The following is a 12,877-nucleotide window of genomic DNA, read 5'->3' on the forward strand; positions in this document are numbered from 1 at the left end:
AAGCAGGCTACTGAAGAAGTTTGATCTCTTGCACAGGGAACTGCAGCTTTGTTGTGTAGAGTTCCACTGTGATTGGTAGAGGAGCCTTGAGCATCAGTTGTATGTACACTGACCATGTTTAAATGCTCTTGATCACCTTAGGAGGTATGAAGTGAAACTCTGATCTCAGTTTGGTCTTCTATTGGAAGTCAATTTTGTAACTGGAAGGCTTTGAAAAAAATACGCAGGTCACCATTCTGTCAGTAGAAAAATGGTGTGGTTGATTATTTCTCAAGCTAAAGGGAGTGCTGTTTACATCATTCAGGCTTGTAATACATTCCTGAGGTTACTAGAGAGATCAGTTTTGCTTTGTGCTTTAACCAACCAGAGTAGTTTGACAGATAAAACCATAATTACTTAGCATGCTTGAGGCTGCTGAAAATTCCACCACTAATTTTAAGTTCCTTTAAGAAACTTTCTTGAAAATGAGGTTCATGTAGTTTTCTTGGCAGGCTGTACCAGGACATAGTAGATTATCTTCACCTCACTCTTTTATTTTAATCTGGTTTCACAGGCACCTTTCAGCCATTCCTTTCCATCTCAGTGACAAATACATCATGTCTGCAGGCTTTGCTAATGTCAGGTGGGCTGCAGAGGAAAGATGGCATCTCTGGGGACCATGTGCAACATGTCTGTGAAATACTTCTGTTTTCAATGGCCAAGGAAGTGGGTATGGCAAACTCAGCTGTGACCTGGAAAAAAATATAAATGACTGTGCTGGATATTGCTACAGTGATCTGTTCAGGATGAAGTTCTCCAGTACAGGTTTTTACACTCCAAATATTGCCTCTGCAGAAATCCACTTATCTGTGGGCATTTATATTTTGCAGGCTAGCACCAGTATTTCCTGTAGTACTTTTCCAGTAAAGGAAAAAAATAATATAAAGGTTTTTAAGTATTTTTCAGGAACATCCTGCAGCTTCCAGCAGATGCTGAAATACGTAAAAAAGACAAATGCTTGCCAATTGAATTTAAAGAGCAAGACTCTACTAATTCCGCTTCATGGCAACGTAAATCTGCCTTTAATTGTGCCATGTGTTATGTAACTGCCTTGCTTTAAACTTCTGTTTTAAAAACAAGTAAGTAAAAGAGCATGACTGCATACCAAACCAATGATCTTTTCTTAGAACTAAATGCTAGGCTCAAAGTAATTTTTCTTTGCCAGTAGATGATGGGGTTTACTGTTCTGGATGGGACAGTACTCTTTATTTTGGAGAAGGGTATTTTGAGCTATTCTGTGTCATAATATTTTTCTAATAGGATTATTAAAGAATATGTTCCTTGAAGCCTCTATTAAAAAGATATACATAATTGACTGAGAAGCATAGATCATGAGTGATATGAAAAACCTAAAACCAGTGTCATTCCTTCTTACTTGGTGTTATTTAGGAGCTCTATCCCGTGCTTTTATTTTTCTGCAGTCTGTCTTACTCACGTATCTTTCAAAGTTCACTCTAATTTTGAAAGGATTTTTTGTTTAGAATGGCTGAGAGCCAAGAGTCTAGCTGAAGTCATATATGGAAAAAAATTCACCACAAAACATTCCTAACTTTTTTGTTCTGGTCCGCAATCAATTCTGGGGCCAGTTCTGTCCCCATTTGAAATCCAAATGTGACAGCTCTGGACACCCACATTCCAAAGAGATCCTCCACACCTGGGCTGCAGCACTGTTTTTTTTTGCTGTCAGGGAGAAACATCAAGAGAATAGTTTTCTTCAGTGGAAATTTTTCAGCTCTTGCAGACCAGCCACAACAGTTTGGGTTTTGGTAAATGGAAAATAGTTGTCTAAAAAGGAAGGGCATACATTATATTTCTTTTTCATGGTGAAGAGACTGTGGTTTATGGGTTTCCTATGAAAAATCCATACAGATACATTCTGCAGTAAAACATAAATTATACAATCCCCTAAATTTTCACTGAAAAATAGCTTTGTCAGTAAATTCTTCAGCAGCTTTGCTTGAACAAAAAGTAGCTATGCTTTCACCATTCCTTAGCAATTAAACCCACATGGAGGTAAAAGCCCATGAACTGATGATATCTCTGCCTGCTCTGCTCTGAGCTCTTTAGTCTTCCTTCTAGTGGCAGCCCAGTATGAGCCAGGTTTGCTGTAAGGTTTAACACATCTCTTAGTCTGCTGCTGGGATGGAGGTAGAGTGGTGGAACTGTGTTAGTAGCAGAGGATGGCATAGTCATATTTTGCAGAGAGATGCCTCTTTGGACATGCAGCTGCTGCTGGTGTAGATCTGTTTCAGCATGGTCAGTATCTCCAGTATCTGTGATAAGTCCATCATGAAGCAAGCAGTTCAACTGAAGTTGTGTAACAGCTGATGAGAAAGATATCTAGTTGTACTGGCTAGCACATCTGTAACTGGTACACTTGTTTGTTTCCCAGCTAGGCAGAAGGTGTGCTTGGTGTGCTGTTCCTTCCTCCCTCTTCCTTTTTAAAAGTGTGAGACTCCATTCACAGAGGCATAGCCTCTGCGACAAGTTCTGCCTTTACTGCAGCTTTGGAGGGTGTTGAAAATGGTATCATAGCCCCATGGACAGTAAAAAAAAGCATCAGAAGAAGGAGTGAGAAAGCCCCACATCGCTAAGCTTTCTCCTGGAAGGTTTGCCATGCTGAGCCACACAAGTGTGCTTCCCTACCTCAGCCTGGCACAAAGCTGTGCTGCTCTGTCAGAGGTCAGTGGGATGAGCTGCCTGGCTTCAGAGCACCCTATGTCCTCCCAGAGTTGCAAACACCAGTGAAGGACTTGCCAAATATTTTCCAGAGTCTCCTGCTGCCTTCTCTGTCCTTCCAGTTGAGAAGCTCTTGTATGTGGGGCTACAGTAAAGTTTAACAGGATCTGTGGGTACCTATGGCTCTGTGACACCCTGCCAACATCTTTATAACATTTTTTAACAGGAATGTTTTATATCAGAAATTTGTTGCACTCAATGCACTTCTGCCCTCCAAAAATAATATTCTGTAGTTACTGTCTGCTTCCCGAACCTGTCATGAATTCCATACTTTTCCCAAGATGACATCTACTAAGACAGGGCCTTCCAGTACCTAAAGGATCTACAAGAAAGCTGGAGAGGGATTTTTTACAAGGGCATGCAGGGACAGGACAAGGAGGAATGGCTTTAAACTAAAAGAGGGTAGATTCAGATTAAACATTAATAGAAGTCCTTTACTGTGAGGGTGCTGAGGCCCTGGCACAGGTTGCCAGAGAAGCTGTGGCTGCCCCATCCCTGGCAGTGTTCAAGGCCAGGTTGGCTGGGGCTTTGAGCAACCTGGTCTAATTGAAGGTGTCCCTGCCTGTGGCAGGGGGTTGGAATTAGATGATCCTTAAGATCCCTTCCAACCCAAACATTTCTATGATAAATAAAACTACTTATTAAACGACTTATTTCTGGAGCTATCAGTTTTCCTGTCCTTTGCTCAATGTTCGTGTCTCATTAGCCAATGGTGACCCTCCCTTAGTAGGCATTTCCTTCATTTCTCAATTCTTCACCTTTACTAATAGTTACACAAATCTCAGAAAAATGCAGGCTATGAAAAACATATGCAGTTATATGCTACAAATCTGACCATTCTGCAATAGCATGCAAAATTCTGTTGTTACCACTAGCTTTTAGTATGGAAAATATTCTGCATAAGCTTAACGATAGCCAGTCATTTTAGCCATGGGAAAAAGCACATCAATTCAGGCTGCTGCCAAACTGTGTGCAGCATAACATTATATGCTCCCTGCTGCCTTAATTTTTGATAATTTGGTGGAAGTTCTTTGCAATTGCAGTGAGTGACTTAAAAAAAAAAAAAGGAATCATAAACCATTTTCATAATATTGATTTTACATGATCATTCCCTATTCTTAGAATACTACAGTTAGATACTTAAACTTTCCTATGGCTTCTGTTTGTGGTTTGAGTGACATCCACTGAAGGTGAAATTTTAGTCATGCCTTTAGAAAGATTGTTACAGCACATATATTGATTCGAGGTTGTTTTTTTTTGTGTGTGTGATTTATTGTTCCATAAGTACTGAACCCATCTTAGCTTTGGTTGATATTTACCTTTTGGCAATAAGTCTTTATATTTATTTCCCCTGAAATCCATGCTAGCTTCATGTCCTGTTCTCACCTGAGATTGTTAAGTGGAGATCATACACTATATATCTCCTTAAATTTACATATATTGAAAAGAATATTAGATCTGAGGTTATTTTCTCTTTGCTGACTTCATCCATATGCACGGAATTCTGTTCTCTTTTCTGCCATTTTAAGAGCATGCTGTGTTAAAGTACTTGGCTGTGTAAATTAAGCCCTGGTTCCAGCAACTGACTGTGTGGATGATACGGCCTTTTGCAGATGTGGGAGTGGTGCTTGGGTGGAGCTGCTCCAAGAACAGGAAGGGATGTGTAAGACAACAGACTGTGGGAGCAAATCCAGGCTAATCTTTGCCCTTCTTGTTACATGATGGCGTCGAGAGATCTGTATGGCATTTAAGATGGCATCTCATGGCATTACTTAGGCATTACAGCAAGGAGTGAATAAGCCCTCATTGCTAAAGCAACCTAAACAATATTCAGACAACTCCTTTTGTTGTAAAATGCTGATTTGAGAATTATTGTATTAATAGATATAGCCTCTGCTGCCTCCCTCCTTGGGTCTCTATCAAGTGCTCTATTGCTTCCTTGCACCCAGCAGTTCTACCTTATAAGAGCTGCTGCTTGGATAATGTCAGTGTGAACCTGTAGGAGCCAGCAGAAGTGTTCACAGATGTGGAGTGATGCTAGCTGCAGGTTTCTGTCTCTGGATGGTGCATGACTGAAGAAGCAGTTGGGGACAGATGAAAGGAAATTCTGCTGTGATTCTCCCAAAAAGCAATTTTCCAAATCAGTCATTGTCAGTTTTGCATTTTGGTTTGTTGGAGATCTTTTGGAAAACTTGCTTTTAAAAGAAAATCTACATTTTCCAATGGAAAAAAAATGTGTCTCTTCACTTTCATTCACAGTAGTAGTAGGGGCAGAGGAGTGTTGCCACACCAGAGTCTGAGATGGAGAAATTAGGATAAAAATTATATGAGTTACTGTCAGAACTAGGATGAAATGCATGCTTCTTGCTGAATCTCTTTATATTATTCTTTCAGTATATTTAGTATGTTGTATCACCTCTAGTATTCATCACTATTCGTGCTTTTGACCAGAGGCTAAATCAGCAAAGCAATCAGTTTAATTGCTGACATCTGAGCAGCAAGGTGGGAACTTGCAGAAGTGCTACTTCACAAGTGCAACCAGTAGTAGTTTCCCTGGGCCTGCTAATTAGTCTAGAGAATAAGCTACAACCATGGGTTTTGGAGGCCCCCCGGGCCATGTCTGGTGACTATCATTCGCTTTTCATTTTCCAAGACATACTATAGCAGCAAAAGTAGTGAGAATGAGAGTAAGTGGTAGAGACAGGAGGACACAGTGATGCTCATTCTTCAGTGAATGTGAATGGGGGAACAGAGGTACTTGTTAATGTCAATTATTAAAAAAGTCTGCTGCCAAGGAAAAAAAGAACAACTGTAGGCATGTTTTTCATGCCTACAGTGAGTAGCACATGAAGCACTCAACAACAACGTTCTGTTAGATATCAGGAAAGCTGTTTTAGGAGAAAGACTGTTGAAGTAATGGAATGGATACCCTGGAGCAGTGGAGCATTCAGTCTTAGATGTCCTGAAATACTAGGTAAAGGGATTTTGTTGGGTGTAGTGTGTCCCCTTGTGCAGTAACAAGATAGACTCACTGACTTCTTGAAGTATATGACTAGCCTTGAGAGAATAAGGCAGACAAACTGAAGAGGGAAAACAGTGATTTCTAAAGCAGATGGAGAGATTTCAGGTATGAATCAGCTGTGGTGTCTCAGGGTTCTAACTGAAGAAGGAGCAATATATAGTTTACAGCATCTTCTTAAAATGCAAAATATTCTCAAAAGCCAAATCTCTGAGAATATTTTCCTCACAGGAAAGGAACACAAAATCAGTGGTGCTTAGACTACAGCCAGCTGAAGTCTGAGGTGGTAGAAAGCAAATAACATACTTAGAAATAGGGATGGTTTTCATGGTATGGCATGCAACAATCAGTACTAAAAGAACCAAATCTCCTCCCTTTGTTAGATGTTTTCTATGGAGTTTGAAATACATTAACAGGAGTAGACTGCATTAGTTCTAACTTTTATTTCATTTTTTTAATTATTTTTAATTGTTCAGAGTACAGTTAGAAAACCCTGCTTGCTATTTGTTACAGCCTCAGACAAGTTTCCATGAAATCCAACTAACTTTAGCAAATAATTATGAAGACTAAAGCCCTCAAGGAAAATTGCTGGTGTGTTCTGTAAACATCTGGTTGCCATTTTCAATTACAAGGACCAACCCACTGAAGGAAGCAGTTTAGTTTTTTTGGAACAGAAATGGGACACTGGGGTTTTTGTTCTTTTTCATAGTGGAGAGTAAAGGAAATGTCAGGAATAGAGAGGTCACTAGATGCTCAGCTTTTATAAATACAAAAGTCTCTGAGAAAATTAAAGTAAATTGAAATCAGGTTCTGAAAGTGTAAACAACCCTGTGGAGATAAGGTTAAATAAGCAGGACTGGAGATCCTAGCATGCCAGCAAAAGCACAAGATCATTCTATCATAAGTAAGTCATTTAAAATATTGTGCAAAATAATAATAGTGAGGCTAGCCACAGAAATATCTTGTGGGTTGCCATACAAATACATGTATATCTTCAAACCCAGCAGATGTAACTTCTCTTCCAAAAGAAGTGGCACAAATGTATAGCTGCAGTATACAAAGCTGGTTGGTTTCCTAATACAAAATATGTGGTACGTGACTCCTGGGCACAATTTTGACAAGTAAAAAATGCGTTTCAGAAGCATTCTTTTTGTATGTTGTTAAGCAAGGAGCTTCCTAAACAAGCTAAATAGTTAGAAATGCAATCCTCAGAAGGTACTGATTTACAAGCATACTTAATGTTTAAGTTTGTTTTGCTTCCTCAAAATGGAAGTTCATATAGTTTCAGGAAGAAAATGCATACCAGAAATATATACACTATCTTGATCACTTTCTAAATTTGCTTTTAGCAATTAAGCCTGGCTGTTTGCCATCTAGCTGAAAGTGAATGCCTAATCTTGTGCCACAGACATCATCGGTTTCAGTACAAGACAGTTCAGTTTCAGACACAGCCAAATAAATACTGCTCTCTAATGTGATGATGTGGTTTCTTGTTAGAAAATCTAAATGCACCATATATTTTCCTGAACAATATGTATTCTCCCTCCTAATTATTAGCAGAACATATTCATGTTTTCTAGCTGAAGAGCACACATATTATCTCTTTTTATCACTAAAATAAACCCTCTGTAGAACTGTACTAAAACCCCTGTTTCAAATATACTCTTTTCCTTGAGAAAGGGAAATTTTTCCCTTTTTCATAAGAATCCTTATAGGGCATTTAACTGTGTCAAATTAAAACCAAAATATAGCATTTAGTCATAAAGTTACCAAACATGACTTTCTTTGAATGTTTTCAGTCATATGAACAGAACATAGAGTCAGTGGAGAATGTTATTTATTAGGCTCATTTAGAACTTACAATAATTAAAATATTACACACTTGATTGCACAGTGAGCTAAAATTAAATCTTTGCTGGAGTAAATTATGTCATTTTAATAGAATCTGAAAAACACCAGTGTTCAGGCAGATACACACATCAGCCTAAGGAATGCAACAATGTATGAGTCCTCTGAAATCAGATAAATACAAGGGATTAAGGTGTAAGTATACAAGCTTTATAATACATTAGTAACATGCAAATCCTGTAAAAGAGTTTGAGGCAATGTTTTGTAACTGTGGCCTATGGATAAGAATGTAACAGTGCATAAACTGTTTATTCAAGTATTTTTAAAATGCTCCCCTTTAAGAAATAAATCCCAGCTCTGACAGGGTTCAGAGACTCTGGTTTATAAGTAGGTATGTATGTTCCTAAGTGTCAGATGATTGTCTACTCATATAGGTACTGAGAGAATGACAGTAAGCCTAGCCAGAAGCCTGCAGCAGTCCTGCCAGAACACTCTCTCTAAGGGATTGTTGCATTACTGCTGCCCAGCATTCTGGCTGCTGGAAGCTGTGTACCCTTTTTGATGCACTCACTGGCCCTGAGCCCTGGTCAGCTGTGAGGAGTGTGTTGTCTTTCATCACTGTGCTCCCATTTTAGGTAGAGGCACTATATACCACTGAAACAAAAACTTATTTTCTTTTTGACTTTAGCTACCATGCCTTCTATTGGTTCTGATAGCAAAAAGCTTATACACTGTGTTGGGCATTCATTGTAATTTGCAGCCAGCCCACTCCATTCCTAGGTTCAGATTCCAACTTTCTCCAGCTGCAGCCACTTTCAGCTGACAGCTCTTTTGAATGGTACATCCCAAAAATGCCCCAGACATCAAAACTGCAGTAGCCACCCACGGGTTAGAATGTGTTGTTACACTGGCTGGTTTACACCAAATAGGAAACTTTCTTTCATGAGACGAATGGTTATTTTACCCTTCTGATGTTCATTGTTCTACCTCAAAGTTGACTTTTCAATGTAATATTGAATATTCTTTTATTTGTCTCCTGAGGTCTTCCATTTGGAGGTAATCCGAGTTTGCACAGATGCTGAAGAGAAAGGAAGCTTCTCTGACATACTCAGAAATCAAAACTATTCCTCAGTTTCAAGTTGGTCATGAGAGCTTTCAGATTTCTAAAAAAACCCCATATTTCTTACAGATAACTGTACTGAAAGTGACACCTACTCTTTGATTAGAAAAAAAAAACACCCCACATATAATCAATTTCTATCATTTTTTGGAAGATGTGTTTCCTTACAAAACAATGTCCATTTTTCACAACACAAGGGCAAAATACAGCAAGGATTTGTATTAAAAAGTAACAAAGGAATAGGATTTGAGCAACCTTAACTGGTAGCAAGATTAAAAAATACAGTTTTAACATATTTCCTCACTGGTGCCTCACGTAACTAAAATATATTCAGACTTCGATAGAGGGAAGGACAAAAGAGCTGAGTGGTATGCATTTTGGAAAGTTCGAAACAAATGATTCAAGGCGTAAAGTGTTCCTATAACAAGCTCATTGTTGCAATGACTTTGTTTGACATGTGGGGTAATGCTTTCCAAAATAAATATTTAGCTATAAAAAGGAGTTTAATTTTTAATTTGTAGCAACTGTTAAAAGTATGTATGTTCATAGAATGTACTGAGTTTTCTACACTGTGTAGATGGAAGATGAATCTGGCAGAACCACAGTTAATTTAGATCTGTCAGAATACAGCTCAGTTGATCAGTTTTGAAAAAGGACTTTTAGTGTGAAATGGTACATTGCTGTTTGCTGCAAGTTTGCTACAAGTTTGGGGTTTTTTTAAGAGATAAAATAGAAAACCTATCAGCATACCAGGCTGATAATCAAAATAAGAACAAGACCTAGCTAGTTTTGACCAAATCAAGAGATATTTATCTGTCCAAAAGTGAATTGGGTATTAAGTTTTTTTTCCCCATCTTGCTTCAGCAACTCTGTCAAAGTCCTCACTCCAGCTTTCACAGCCATCGTGAGGCTCAGTTTCACTGGAGTCTGCCTAGAAGTCAACCTTCAACAAAAAATAATTGAGGTAATGCTCTGTAAAGAGTAAGCTGAAGACAAGGACATTAAGTACAAAAAAATTCGCACATGCTCACCCTATATTCATTTTGAAATGAAGTGCTCTGGCTTTAGGAAAATGGTTAGAGGACCTTTGGAGAAAGCTCTAAGGATGGAAAGAAAGAAGTATTCCAGAAAGTATAAGCTCAGAAGGTACCTGTAGACTAGTTAGTTTGCCTTCTTAGTGACAGGATGATATGTTAGGTAGGAGAAAACAGCAGGTTTCTTTTCTGCCCATCTCCATGACACATCTCATTTGCATCCCAGATGTGGTACACACATTTTGCAAATCTAACCATATGGGTTGTCTGTTGACCTTCAAAAGTGAGAGGTCTGTCCCTGTGTTTCTTTAAAACATTTGAAGAGATAATTTTAACATATACTTCAGAGTCCATGTTCCATGGACTACTATACTATACATAGTAGTCATGATGTATCACCTGCTCTCACTATCCCATGGCATTACCAGGTGAGTAGAATTGAAAGGCAGCATAGGGTGATACACAGAAAACAGTATGTGGGGTACAGCTGGATATCTCCCTTACATTAGCCATGACTTAATTACTGCATCACTGTCTTCTGTGGGTTTTGTCTAACTCATAAATAAAATGGGTCAATTCCCTAGTCCTGAGGACAAGTGATGCAGTATGGCTCAAGTCCATGTATCTAAACTGACTGAGGGTGGCCTGCTCTTTGCTGAGTTTTAGGAACCGTCACTGGCTTGAGCTGACTCCTGGGGCATTGCATGGCCACCCACGGAGAAGAAAACAAACACAGTGGATGATTCCAGGCTAGTGGTTGAGCCTGTTTAGTTTAGCTATTGCCTCTATTCCCAAGCTTCTGTCTTTCAGTGTCCTGATTGTTTCCTGCCTCCTCAGTATTAAGGAATCTGACACATTAATTAGGGTTGGTGTGGGATAACCAAGTGCTGTAACTGCAGTGATCAAGGACTGCCATTTGGACTTAAAAAGATCTGTCTTTATTTCTTGAGGAGGTGATCAAACTCCATAATTTTAACATTTTAATTATTATCCTTATTCACTGTAATTAGAATGAGACAGGACATTAAGATAAACCCATCTGCTCTGTAGCTGCTCATCCTGAAGCTCCTATATCCATAGAAGGGAAGAAGCTGTTTTCTCAGCTCTAGCACAGTTTCTACCTTTAAAGTCAATGATGAATCCTCATTAGTGCCATCATTCAGAGGACTTCTCAGCTCATGTGCCTCATGTGCTGCTGCAGAGAGTGGGAGTGTTAGAAAGTCTGGGGTGAAGTGCAGGATGAAAAATATATTCAAGCTGTCAGTCTGGTTTCCTTGGCAGAACTCTTCCTCTACAGGTGCCACTTTCCCACTGAATCTTCTTTCCAGCCTCCAGCTCATTCCATTTGTTGCATATGCCTTTCTATAAACACCTAGACTCTTCCTTGTAAGAGTAGCAGGATCAGCAGGCTTTTTTATAGTCTGGTGGGGAAGATGCCTCAGTTCTTCTTGGTTTTATTGTAGCCCCTATGAACACCCTCATCCAAGTTAGAAATTGTCAAATCTGGCAGCCTCACAGAGGTGAGGCTGGTGCAGCTCTGTGCCCTGCCTTCCAGCCAGCAGTGAGGCTGGGTGTGGGCTCACAGCCAGCGCACACACCCCCCTGCTACAGCACATACACACATACACAAGGGTGGCTGCACAGATCAACACACTCAGCATTCACACAAACAGCACCCATGGTCTCATCCACTCACCATGTGCGTTTGTACACCTGCTTCAGCTGCTGCCCCATCATGGATGCACAGGTCTCTAAGCCCTGGTCCCCTTCCAGGGGCTGCACTTTGGGTCCCAGAAACACACATACACATCTACATGTGCAAGAGAGCCCTGCTGCCTGGAATGAGTTGGCAATGGAGTTTGATGAGAAGACAGGACAGACTGCCCTAACAGGACATGGCCACCCAAGAGTAGCAGCCAGCCCACTGCTTAGAGATAGCAAGCCCTTATTATGCCTTTATTCCTTCTTTTCCTATGCTTGTTCCTCTTCAAACCATCCTGATAACCTTCTTTTTCCCACTATTGGTTCCTCTGCAAAACAACCTATGTAAGTAAATTGGGAAATTCTTCAACTGTGCCCCATGTAATGGGTCCTAAACCCTTAGGCAATGGTCTTCCCCTCCTTCCCATGTCCACAGGGTGCTTTGGGGCCCTGGTTCACTCATCATGGTGGGCACTGGGGCTGAGTTTCCCCTGATCCAGCTCAGAGGGACCAGGGCAGGGGGTTTTGTCTTTCTGACAGGGTTACTGGACTTCCACCACCCAGTATCTTGCCTTTGTGCTCCTTTGTGTGTCTGTGTACACATGTGTAAGAGAAGAGTGTTTTGAGGGCAGATCCCTGTCCTTCTGTGTCCCTGGGACAAGCTGGAGGAGGGTGCTGTTTGGGTTCCTCCATCTGCTGCAATTCCTCTGGGCTCCCCTGGACATGTCTGTAGATGAGCTTTTTATCAGAGAACAAGTGATCACAGCATTCCTACTCTGCTTATTCAGTGACAAAGACATGGGTCTGAAAACTGTAACCCATGTTCTGTTTGGATTCTCACAGCAAAATACCAGAGCTTTAGGCCTAAATTCCTTTCCTTTTCTTTATCTTCCTCCTCCACACTCACTCCCCCTATTAAGAATAATTGGAATGTTAGTAAAAGTTTCTGTTATAGAATTTTTGAATTCTGGTGATTTTACATCAATTGACTATTGGGTTTTCATTTTACATCTGTGTCCAGCCAAGAGCAATTTTTCCTGTTCCCAGTGTGTTCTTCATTGTTGTGTGTGTTTCCCTTCCTTTACCATTGTGCTCTGTCAGTGACAGAGGAACCTACCTCACACGTTTAAACTGCTGCTTTTCTTTATGTTACCTGAAGTTTAAATAAAATAACTTTATAACAAGCAGTAGGAGATATTGAAGAACACTGTGAATATCAGACCAGAGCAGGCATATATGCACACAGGCAGCTCACGGTTAGGTACTCAGCTGTGACATGCATTCTTTTCAACTTTGATTTGGCTCACTCGCTGATGATAGAATCACAGAATAGTTAGGGTTAGAAAGGACCGTAAGGTCATCTAGTTCCAACCCCCC

The 12,877-nt window shown here is 40.1% G+C and overlaps 1 protein-coding gene across 3 annotated transcripts in view; it reads left to right on the forward strand.

Moving 5' to 3' along the window:
• Positions 1-12,877, forward strand: part of CPED1 (cadherin like and PC-esterase domain containing 1) — a 153,522-nt gene that overhangs the window by 13,621 nt on the left and 127,024 nt on the right. The window lies entirely within an intron of this gene.

The sequence above is a fragment of the Pezoporus wallicus genome, unplaced genomic scaffold, assembly GCF_028554395.1.
Source record: "Pezoporus wallicus isolate ANWC-B61680 ecotype Strahan unplaced genomic scaffold, APGP_CSIRO_Pwel_v1 contig_3858, whole genome shotgun sequence".
Classification (NCBI taxonomy): Eukaryota; Metazoa; Chordata; class Aves; order Psittaciformes; family Psittacidae; genus Pezoporus; species Pezoporus wallicus.